Here is a 12,107-nt window from a genome sequence, read left to right as displayed (position 1 = left end):
TTTCCCACTCGTCTTTAAATTAGATTCCTAGGTGTTTGTGTGTCACAAACCTGAATAAATAATTGTGAAAAAAGATAAAAAAAATAAAGTTTGTTAGCATGTGATATTAGTTCACATGAAAAGAAGAAAAAAGATCAGTAAACTGAATCAGTGAACATGCAGCCGACATAACTTACAAAGTCTTCGGGAGTACTAGGTCTAATGTCCAGGTAAGTGTGCTGGAACTAAATTGCAGGACTGGGCGCCCGTGACTTAACACATGTTGATGTTGAATCTGTAAATGAATCTGCACAGCTAGTCAAATAAAACCATCAGAATGCAGAACAGAAATATACAGAAAACTAAGAGGGAACATTATAACACATCAACAATGCAGAACACTTGTGCGATCGCTCTCTCTCTCTCTCTCTCTCTCTCTATCACGCACACAAACACACACACACACACACACATTGGAACACCTATCATTATGAGGACATTCCATAGGCGTCACAACAAAACTTTATGCATACATTCCCATAATAAATCTTCTCCATGTTTTAAATTCACTTTCAGAGGAAGTTTTTTCCCATCAGGCTAACATGACAGTCACGACTCGTGCTGCTGTAAGCTTTTCTTTTTCTTTTGTTTTCACTCACGATCTTTAAAAAACACATTACATTACATATTTCATGGCACACTCGTTTTAGGCGTATTTGGCGCCACCTTGTTGTGGGTGTATTATTGACATGTCAAAGTCTAGACCCTGAATATAAGACGAAGACGTTTTTTCGATCAAAAAAAACACCTGGTACACTCTAATGAATACAACACAGAGAGAACTGATACACCAAAAAATATATGTATAATTAATATATATAAAGAAGCACATACTTTGACGACAAAACCTCATTGGACATGTGAAACGGACCTTGTAGTCCTGACACCTTCTAATCTGTTGTGCATTCACACAAGCAAAGCCCTGTGTTGGATCATACCTGCACAAACATAACAGTTGCTAAGATTATTTATAAAACCTGTTCATGAAAGTAGTTTAATTTGCAAAGATTTTTAGAGATGTCTGATTGCATAGTGTAAAATAATCTAAACAGTAGACTTTATTTATAATATTAGCAGAGAATGCCACTGTTAGTCGTACACTAGAAAATTGTTTTCAGTCGGCAGTACAGTGGCTCCACCATCAGTTGCGACCTCAATGGCGATGGGCTTGGGGCAGATCTGTAGCGGATATCTTATCAGGATTAATGACCGCATCTCAATGTCTCCTAGTCCACTAGGGTCATCTCGGTCAAACCAGCGTGTCCTACATCCTGCACAGTAAACATCATAAATTCATACAAGACCAACAAAAGATCACAACTTAATGATACTGGTCTCTTTAGTAACTCAAGTGAAAGTTTCAAGTCTGATTTTCATAATCAGCTGCAGTTGTGTCACTCACTTGAACACCATTCCTCTTGACAGGTGAAGCACACCTTATAATCAGCACATTTCCTTCTTACTTGGTTTGCGTTTACACAAGCAAATCCAGTTGTTGGATTATATGGTCAAACCACTTGGTTATACAACCTGATAAATACAAACAGAAGACATTTTTTTTATTATTTAAAAAAAAAAAAATTGAATAAAGAGAGACCAGATGAGAGTCTTTCAAGATATCAATATGCTGACAGTGCAAGATTTAAAGTCATATGTACACGAGTAAACTCAAATTGACCAAAATTTAAACAAGGAGCAAATACATCATAAAACCATCTTCCAAAATCATTCTCTCTCTCTGTCTGTGTGCATCAATTAAAGCAGCGCATTAATATGGATAGTTGATTAAACTGATTTGGAACTACCTGTGCATTAAACGGTTAAATCTGCTAGCCAATCATAATCGAGTATTCAGACAGACCATGGTATATAATGTGGCACTAATTAGGGTAAAGATTATCGACATAACGACTTGATTGAGGACTTGTAATTTGACTGGAGACTTACAAGTGACTGGCTGAGCATTGGCTTGGTCCAACGTCTGGCCTGAATCCACAAAAACTGAATCACAAAGTTACAATTACAATTACCCAGAACCACCCAAGTTGCAAATGCCTTGGAATGAATAGTGAAATAATAATATAATATAATATAATATAGATGGAAAAGAAGTGTCATACCTTGCTGCTCATTCTTCTGGCTTTTCAATAGACTCTAGACTCTAGACTCTAGACAGAAAGACAGACAGATATCATTATAGTGTCTGGAAATGTAAAAATCATGAAAAAAAAAACAATTAAATACAACCCCAAAAGCCATTGAAAACTTAAAGTAATAAATAGAAAGAAAAAATCTATAAACTCACTCAATCTTGATGATTGTGCTATAGTGAGAGTATATATTGCAAAACCGCTAAATACACACCATCTGTGTTCTCCTTTCTCTTTTTAAGCAGACGGCACCTCCCAGACTGTCTGCAGCATCTGTTATCATTTTTAATCTAAGTTCTCTTCATTCACCGCCAGCACTCCACCCATCTTTGCCTCTCCCGTCTCACATTGAAACTGCTGTCCACATACAAGAACTGTCTAGTAAATAAAGATTGTTTTGTTGTCTTGTCTAAGACTTTATATTTTGCTTCTCAAAGTACTTCTTGATAAAGAAATAGGAAAGGTGAGATTGTTAAATGTGACATTTGATCATGTTACACAAATTAGAGGAAACACCGCAAATTTTAATCCTGCAGTCCACTTTATGCAATAAACCAGGTCACGAGAAAAGGCATCAAGCTTTTCATTTCATACAACTGTTAGGACCCAATTCTCACAGCAGTTAATTTCACATTCAAAATGACTAAAACACTCCATATACGCTTTAAATCAACACATTCTTCCAAAACACCACCAACAATGGTAGCATTACACGGTGTTTTCTTTTATATTTTTAATGACAGCTCGCTAGAGTTTATAATTCATCGCTGTATGTGTTACATGGTTAAATTACAGAACAAATGTATTCTTAAATTGTCCCATTTTATATAGATAACAGTACTTTCAAATGACATGCCTGTCTGGTTAATCATTTGTTCAAATTCTTTATTCAATATTTTGTGTATTTCAAAAATCTACTGTAATTTTTAAAATCTCCTCTAGAATGTCACAAATGAAAAATAGCAGAGTTGATACAGCATGTCTTACCTCTTTTGCACTGCAGTGCATCTTTACGATTCCTCACAATCTTAAAGGTTTCTCAAAACACAGTACATATAGCTTTTCATCAGGTTCAATCAATTTACTTTTTTTGTTTGTTTCAAAAAGCAGATTAATTCAGGTTCAGTCAATTTACTTTTTTGTTCTCGTTTCAAAAAGCATATTAATTACTGTGTAATTCCACTTCGCACAGCTCATAAACAGATGAACATGAATATGCAGATTATGCACTCTTAATAACTAATAACACAATATAACTACATAACACAGCAGATGTTCTTATAATTAAGATATTAATTATCAATATTACATTGTTAGCAATTACGCTTTTTAAAAGTGCAGCATTCTGCCGTCATACTAAAACAGAATAAATCTGGTTAAATCATGGAAATCTGCTTTGCCAGTCGTAGCCTACTAGCTTTATCATGATTTTTGTTCTTTTTTCAAACTTGACATTTAATTTCACCGTCAGCATTATTTTATGGAAAAGCCTAAGCAGCAGGTTTGTTGATATTCAGACGAACAGCACGACTGCAAGTGTCAGAAAGACCCCCGGAACGGAAAATAAGCAAGGTATCCGACGGACCAATATAGTAGTTGCTACTTCCAGCAGACTGATGCAAGAGCCAGCTCTAGACGTGCGCTCCCCGTTATTGTTCAGTGTTGTGCGTTCATGCGAATAAATGTGAGTAATTATGTAAATATTATTTAGTTAGCACTTTATAGTTATTATTCTAAATGTCTGACGTTTTGCGGGATGTTTGAGATGAATAATGACGATCGCGCTGAGATCGCGCTGAGATCGCGGATAGCCGCGTTAGTCTGGTCACGTTACTCTAACATGTGCTGTTAGTATTACATGCTGCGTCATTCCGTGTATTGGGTTTACCACTTTATATAATTTGCATATATTATGTAACCGTTGAGTATTTGTTTGTGATGACTAATTTAATCAGTTATTGATACATTCAGTGGTAATTTGTAGTAATATGTACAGCTATATTGTATTCATATTGTATTCCTTTATTTATCCTACAGACCACAACATAATTAATAACTTGTCAAATACTGCCACCTGATCTGTCATGACTCTAAATGATGTTATTATGGATATCACTGCCTGATAAGCACTATTAAAGAGAAGTTTGAAGAGGATTTACTTCTCCTTGCCTGATTCTCTAACCGGAATCAATGCCCATATTTGTCCGCCAGTAGAACTGAAATTTTAACAAGGTTGACAGAGGTGCTACCCCGCAACAAGTTGGTCCTTCGAGCCGGATCTGGCAACAGCAAACAATATGGACACTGCAGCTAGTGATGCAACAGAGACTGTGGTTAGACCCAAAAGACAGAGTAAACCGCCTTCCCATCTGAGTGACTATGAGGTTGGCTACATGCCTCCTGTGGACCCTCCTCCAATCGCTTCTTCTCGCTGTCACAGCCAACATAAGAGCCAATCGAGGAAAACGTCCCACAGTAAATCCAGCTCGTTCCAGATCCAGTGGTCATTCCATTATCTCTGGTGTGCAAGCTACTTCTGCACTCACAAGCAGTCAGGCAGCCATAGTGGAGGAGAGAATCAAGCAGAGGCAGTATGACAACCTACTTCAGCAAATAGAGGAGGACACGCTGGTAGAAATAGAGTTTCAGAGATTGCAAACCCAAGCTAAGGAAGCTCAACATGTACAGGAAGAGGCTCTCCTAGCAAAAGAAGCACTAACTAACCAGTTAGAAAGACGACGCAAGCTGAAAAAAGCAGAAACTGAACTAGAAGTAGCTAAACTGGTGAATTCTCTGCTCAGCCAAAATTTAAGTGTGGACGATGCAGGTCCTGACGGATCCCCAGATACAACTGTGCCACCACCACAGTTACTTCACGCCAGCCCAGCTCAGTCCCCCGCACCTCAGCAGTCGCCCTGCCCCTCATCTTCCATGATGCAAGCCACGCAGACTGTTACAGAGGCACAGAGCACATTAAAGGACCCACGCATAGTTCAGTCAACACCTAAGACTCCTCCACTGACATTACAAGCGACTATGTCAGCACAAGTTCCAGCTCACACCCCACAATTGTCCACATGTGCAGTCACTCAAGTACTAGGGAGACCACAAGCCGCACATTCTGGGGAGAATATTTCACCTGTCTCGCAGCAACCCAGCCCAGTCTCAATGCCACTACTCCCATTCAACCCTGTGCAATCAGCAGCAGCTAAGCTTGCGACACCACCCCAGACAGTGTTCGGATCTCGCAGACTTTACCTCCCTTCGCACCTATTGCATCAACTTCACATGTGAATACTTTGTTTCCAGGTCAAGTAGCCCCCCTGATGAGTCAGACTCAGTTTATTCCAACCACTCATCAGAGAGTGACACTCTCAACTAAAACACCCATCTGCCCTCAACCTTATCCACCTCTACCTGTTCCTCAAACTGGTTACTTACCTCAACCCGGGACAGAGCTACTGATGGCAGCAGCTTACGGTATCCCTCGCCCCACACTACCAGTGTTTGAGAGTGGCACTGAAAGTGACTTTGCCTTGTTGAAGTTGGCCTTGGACAATCTTTTAAGTCACCATACTCACATCAGCGAGCAGTACAAATATCAAGTGTTGCTGAGTCACCTGAAGTTTGCTAGTGCCCAACAGCTGGCTAAAGCATATATGCATCATCCACAACCATACACCGCAGCCTTGCAAGCTTTGCAGGAGAAGTATGGACAGCCCAGGCAGCTTGTGCAGTCGGAGTTAGGTGCTATCATGAGTACACCACCGCTCAGAATAGGTGATTCCAATGCCTTTGACTCGTTCGCCTTGTCTATCCAATCCCTGGTAGGCATGCTGAGAACACTGGAAGGTCAGAACGGGTATGAACTCATGTGTGGTTCTCACGTAGACCGCCTTCTGGGTAAACTGCCACCTGCTTACCGAGACAGTTTTGTAGAGTACTGCCTGAGCCATGGAATTCTACAAACTGGTACAGATAGAACCTATACTCTCCCCGACTTAGCAGTGTGGTTACAAACGAAGTCACAGGCTAAGCGTATCTCTAGCCAAGCAGCAGCTATGTTTCAGTCTGACGCTACAAAGTCATTTGGGAAGAGTAAAGGCACTCCATATCATCGAGAGCGTTCAACACCTATACTTCTGACATCAGAGAAATCTGTCAAGCCTTCTGCACCGGTACAGGTGAAAGTCATCTCCAAGCCAAAGCCCTATTGTCCTCATTGCGACAACCGAGATCACTATCTCAACTCCTGTGATGATTTCAAGAGGCTGACCACCGCTCAGATCATCACCTGGATTGCAGAGGGCAAACGTTGTTGGAAGTGTGGTAGGAATCATTCAGCTGACTCCTGTAACCTCAAGCGACCGTGTAAAATCTGCAAAGAGCTTCACCTTACCGTGCTGCACGACTCGATTAACAAAACCTCTAGAGCAGTGCTTATGGTGAGCTTGCCATCGACACAGATCTATCTTGATAGACCCAACCGCTCACAGAAAGTCATGCTTAAAGTTGTCAGAGTTCTTTTGCACAATGGTGAACAAACAATGGAAGCTCACGCTGTCCTAGATGACGGCTCTGAAAGAACTATCGTCCTTCCTCAAGTGGTTCGACAGCTCGGACTAAATGGAGCTCCCGAAGTTCTTCCTCTGCAGACGATCCACCAGAGCCATACCAAACTAGATGGGTCCACAGTAACCTTGGAGGTGTCTCCCCTCACCAAACCCAAAGAGAGGTATGTCATTCAAAACGCCTTTACTGCCTCTGGATTAAGCCTTGCTGAACATAATTATCCTGTGTCAGCACTCCAGAAAGCATATCGCCACTTGAAAGGTCTACCCTTACAGCCTGTAGACAACGTCAAACCCTTACTTCTCATAGGGTCTGATATGCCACACCTCCTGACGCCAGTTAAGCCAGTGCACAGAGGAGCCGAGGGCAGCCCTGTTGCCATATGTACCAAGCTTGGTTGGGTACTGCAAGGCCCAATGTGGCCGATTCAGCCCCCTAAAGGCTTGCAACAATGTCTGCATATTATGACAGCCCCAACACATGATGAGCTGTATCAACATGTAGAGCGCTTGTGGCAACTTGACACCATTCCATACAACGAGAAGGTGATCACAAGATCAAAACAAGACCAACAATGTTGTAACATTTTGCAGGCTGCCACTGTCAGAGTGAACGTGGATGGTGTCCAGCGGTATGCTACCCCACTGCTGAGACGCACCCCTATCACTGAGCTCCACGCAGGCATGGAGGCCGTGCTCCCCAGTCTCAGAAACATCGAGAGAAAGCTGGCCAAGAATCCTGAGCAAGCGCAAGTTTACTGCTCTGAGATTAAAAAGCTTGAATCAGCGGGCTACATTGCTAAGATAGCACCAGAGGAGGCAGACAAGTCTACAGAGTCGTGGTTCATTCCACACCACATGGTGCACCACAATGGAAAGGATCGAATAGTCTTCAACTGTTCCTTCCAGTACCATTGTCAGAGCTTGAATGAACAACTCCTTCCTGGGCCAACACTTGGGCCATCTCTGTTGGGCGTGATATTGAGATTCCGGCAACATGCAGTTGCAGTGAGTGGGGACATAAAAGGCATGTTCCACCAAGTTCGTCTGTTACCTGGTGACAAGTCAGTGCTGCGATTCATCTGGAGGGCCATGAACCGAGAAGCTAACCCAGACATCTACGAGTGGCAGGTACTTCCCTTTGGTACGACCTGCAGCCCGTGCTGCGCCACTTATGCCCTTCAGCATCATGCCCAAGAAAACAGAGAAACCATGGCTGGCTTAGTTGACATTGTGGAGACCTCGTTCTACGTTGACAACTGCCTTCACAGTACCCCCGAGCAAGGTGAGGCCAAGGCCATAATAGATGGATTGCGTCAATCCTTGCTACAGGAGGCTTGAAATCCGACAGTGGGCGCCCAAGGTGCCATCCATTCTCAGGCACCTCCCATCGGAAGCTAGATCAGCTAGTAGCGAGTGCTGGTTGTCTCAGAGTAGTACAGACCTGCAAGAACTTACTCTCGGCCTACAATGGAATTGCCTCGACGACACCCTCGGGTACAGAAACCGCGTAGCAGAGCCTGTTCAGCCCACAATGAGGAACCTGTATAAGACTTTGGCAAGCCAATATGACCCCTTGGGTTTCATCATACCCTTCACCACGAGGGCGAAGACTCTTATTCAGGATCTCTGGAAACACAACCTCAGCTGGGATGACCCTATTGAACCCCTACATCTGCGTGAGAAATGGTCCACATGGGTTGCAGAGCTTTCCAGTATCACCAAACTACAATTCCCTCGACCTTATGCTCCTGGCATATCTGACACTCCTACCACCGTCAGGGAGTTACATGTCTTTTGTGACGCCTCAGAGAGGGTATATGGTTCTGTGGCCTACCTTCATGTTACCGATAAGAGTGATGAAGTCCATGTCACCTTTGTCCTAGCTCGATCCAGAGTGGCCCCTCGGAAATGTCTATCTATGCCCCGCCTAGAGTTGTGCGCTGCTCTCTCTGGAGCTCAGATGGCCAAAGTCATACAGCTTGAACTTACCATACCCATACACCAAGTCACATACTGGACAGATTCAACTACAGTGCTGCATTGGTTAAAATCAGAATCTTGCCGATACAAAGTCTTTGTGGGGTCCAGAGTAGCCGAGATTCAGACTTTGACAGACGTTTCCAGATGGAGGTATGTTGATTCTGGTAGAAACCCAGCTGACCACATCACCAGGGGTCTTACCTTAGCTGAACTAGCAGGTCCTCACCAATGGAAATCTGGACCCTCCTTCCTGACTCAACCACAAGACATGTGGCGGCGATACCCAGTGCAGAACCTGAACCGAACCTGAACGAGATGAAAAGAGCATCCTTTGTTGGAGCAACCACAGTTGTTCCCCAGTCCAGTCCAGTGCCTTCAGACCTCAGTCAATTCAGAACCTGGAAGGAGCTACTTCAAGCGACTGCGGAGTCCTGTGATGGGGCGGCCAACACTGAAAACTCTTCTGAAGCCTCAAGGTATATACAGGCAGAGAAGCTCCTCTTAGCACAGGCACAGATTGATTCATTCCCAGAGGAATTCCGAGCTTTGAAAGCTGGACAGCCCACCCAGACAGACAGCCGTTTGAGTTCTCTCGCCCCTGAATACGACAAAGATACTGGTCTTATCAGGGTGGGAGGACGACTTCGTCGTGTTGAAACCCTGCCTTCTGATGTGATTCACCCTATCGTCCTAGACCCTCAACATCAGGTCACAAAGTTACTCATCCAAGACATGGATCAACAACTCAATCATCCAGGTGCAGAGCGAGTGCTAGCAGAGCTACGGCGTAGATACTGGGTGCTTAGAGGCCGTGAAGCTGTGCGCAAACACCAACATTTCTGTCAGGATTGTCAATTCTGGCGTGCCAAGCCACAGAGCCCACAGATGGCTGACCTTCCACCCTGTAGGCTACGTCTGTTCAAGCCACCATTCTTCTCCACCGGAGTAGACTGCTTCGGGCCCTTTCATGTGAAGATAGGCCGGCGCCAAGAAAAGAGATGGGGGATCTTATACAAGTGCTTGACGACCAGATGTTTACATCTTGATCTCCTTGAGCACCTGGACACAGATGCCTTCCTCCTGTCTTTACGACGCTTTATAGCCCGTGAGGGAAGCCTTTTGAGATACTATGTGACAATGGCACCAACTTTAAAGGAGGTGATCATGAGTTAAGAGACTCCTTTAGGCAGATGGCTCCTGAACTTCAGGCACAACTGGCTAAACAGCAGATCCAGTTTCGCTATATCCCACCGGCGCCCCTCACTTGGGCGGTACATGGGAGCGAGAGGTGAAGTCAGTTAAGACTGCGTTGCGAGTCATTCTACGGGAACAATCTGTGCCTGAATCTGTCCTGCAAACATTACTAGTGGAAGTTGAGGGCATACTCAATTCCAAGCCGCTTGGCTATGTCTCATCGGACATTGCAGACCTGGACCCCGTGACCCCGAACATGTTACTCATGGGACGCCATGATGCTTCCTTACCACAAGTCCTTTACGACTCCAATGAGCTCTTGGGGAAACGTAGGTGGCGACATAGCCAGGTATTAGCTGATCAGTTCTGGACCGCTTTCATCCGCAGCTACTTACCAGAAATACAGGGCAGACAAAAATGGAGATCGGATGGCAAAAGGTTGGCAGTAGGACAAGTGGTACTCCTAATTGACCATCAACTCCCACGAGCACTGTGGCCTGTGGGTACCGTAACGGAGACCTATGCAGGGGCCGACGGGAGGATTCGGACAGCTAAAGTCAAAGTCAAAGACAAGATGTACCTGCGCCCTGTTGTAAAACTGATTCCACTTCCTCAAATGAGGGATGAGGATAAAGACTCTTCAGATGGCCTTTCTTAAGGTCTACAATTATCCTGCTGGTAATTGGGGGCGGCGATGTCAGAAAGACCCCCGGAACGGAAAATAAGCAAGGTATCCGACGGACCAATATAGTAGTTGCTACTTCCAGCAGACTGATGCAAGAGCCAGCTCTAGACGTGCGCTCCCCGTTATTGTTCAGTGTTGTGCGTTCATGCGAATAAATGTGAGTAATTATGTAAATATTATTTAGTTAGCACTTTATAGTTATTATTCTAAATGTCTGACGTTTTGCGGGATGTTTGAGATGAATAATGACGATCGCGCTGAGATCGCGCTGAGATCGCGGATAGCCGCGTTAGTCTGGTCACGTTACTCTAACATGTGCTGTTAGTATTACATGCTGCGTCATTCCGTGTATTGGAGTTTACCACTTTATATAATTTGCATATATTATGTAACCGTTGAGTATTTGTTTGTGATGGCTAATTTAATCAGTTATTGATACATTCAGTGGTAATTTGTAGTAATATGTACAGCTATATTGTATTCATATTGTATTCCTTTATTTATCCTACAGACCACAACATAATTAATAACTTGTCAAATACTGCCACCTGATCTGTCATGACTCTAAATGATGTTATTATGGATATCACTGCCTGATAAGCACTATTAAAGAGAAGTTTGAAGAGGATTTACTTCTCCCTTGCCTGATTCTCTAACCGGAATCAATGCCCATATTTGTCCGCCAGTAGAACTGAAATTTTAACAAGGTTGACAGAGGTGCTACCCCGCAACAGCAAGTGATAGTGAGAACACAATTTTCTTTTTCTGTATGAACGAATCATCTGGAGTGAATGATTTGATAAATCACTCATAAACAGTTACTCATTTCGTTCCTGCATGTGCTTGAACTCTTCGGTTAGAGTGAACGTTCAATGACTCACTCATAAAGGCCGTCAACTGCTACAATCAGGAATCCACGTTCAGGGGGAACAATGTTGTAATTAGGGTTGCAAAAAGGTGGAAAATTTCCAGTAAATTTCAGAAACATTCCAGAAATTTTGGAAACTTTCCAGGAATGTTTTGGAAAGTTTCCGGAAATTTACCAGAAAGGTTTCACCCCTTTGCAACCCTAATTACAACATGGGTAAGAACAGCAAGAACAATGAACCTCAATAAATAATGTCAGAGAGATGTTTACATTAGAATCTTTTTACTCATCTTTAAAAAAAAAAAAACTCCTACAGCCATCAGGGTTGAAATGACATAAAAAGCCACTTTTTAAGAGGGTTTTGGGCTCCAGCCTGCCAAACACTGAACTCACACGTCATTGTGGGAGAGTATTGTACACTATCGAGACAGAACTGGATTCCTCTGCAATCTTTGATCTCAATATCAAAATTCAAACACAAAAGCACAGATCAAGTGGTGCAGTAGGTGTACGACACATTACAAATTAGCAAAAGAAAAACCACCAGCTTGTGTGATCACGCTTTAAAGCCATTTCAGGCTCGGAAGTCAGCGATGACAAAAGACAGAATCAAATAA

The 12,107-nt window shown here is 43.2% G+C and overlaps 1 long non-coding RNA gene across 2 annotated transcripts; it reads right to left on the bottom strand.

Moving 5' to 3' along the window:
• Nucleotides 1-935: 935 nt before the first annotated feature.
• Nucleotides 936-2,072, bottom strand: LOC131531852 (uncharacterized). 2 transcript variants are annotated; one of them, XR_009268793.1, is made up of 3 exons: nucleotides 1,987-2,072; nucleotides 1,442-1,569; nucleotides 936-1,310 (listed from the first exon to the last, which is right to left on the bottom strand). It is a non-coding gene; the product is annotated as an uncharacterized LOC131531852 (long non-coding RNA). The 2 variants fall into 2 exon arrangements; XR_009268792.1 differs by lacking the exon at nucleotides 1,987-2,072 and adding an exon at nucleotides 1,743-1,813.
• Nucleotides 2,073-12,107: the final 10,035 nt, after the last annotated feature.

Source organism: Onychostoma macrolepis, chromosome 23, assembly GCF_012432095.1.
Source record: "Onychostoma macrolepis isolate SWU-2019 chromosome 23, ASM1243209v1, whole genome shotgun sequence".
Taxonomy (NCBI): domain Eukaryota; kingdom Metazoa; phylum Chordata; class Actinopteri; order Cypriniformes; family Cyprinidae; genus Onychostoma; species Onychostoma macrolepis.
The sequence above is the reverse complement of the archived record's forward strand: the minus strand, read 5'-3'. Positions and strand labels throughout refer to the sequence as shown.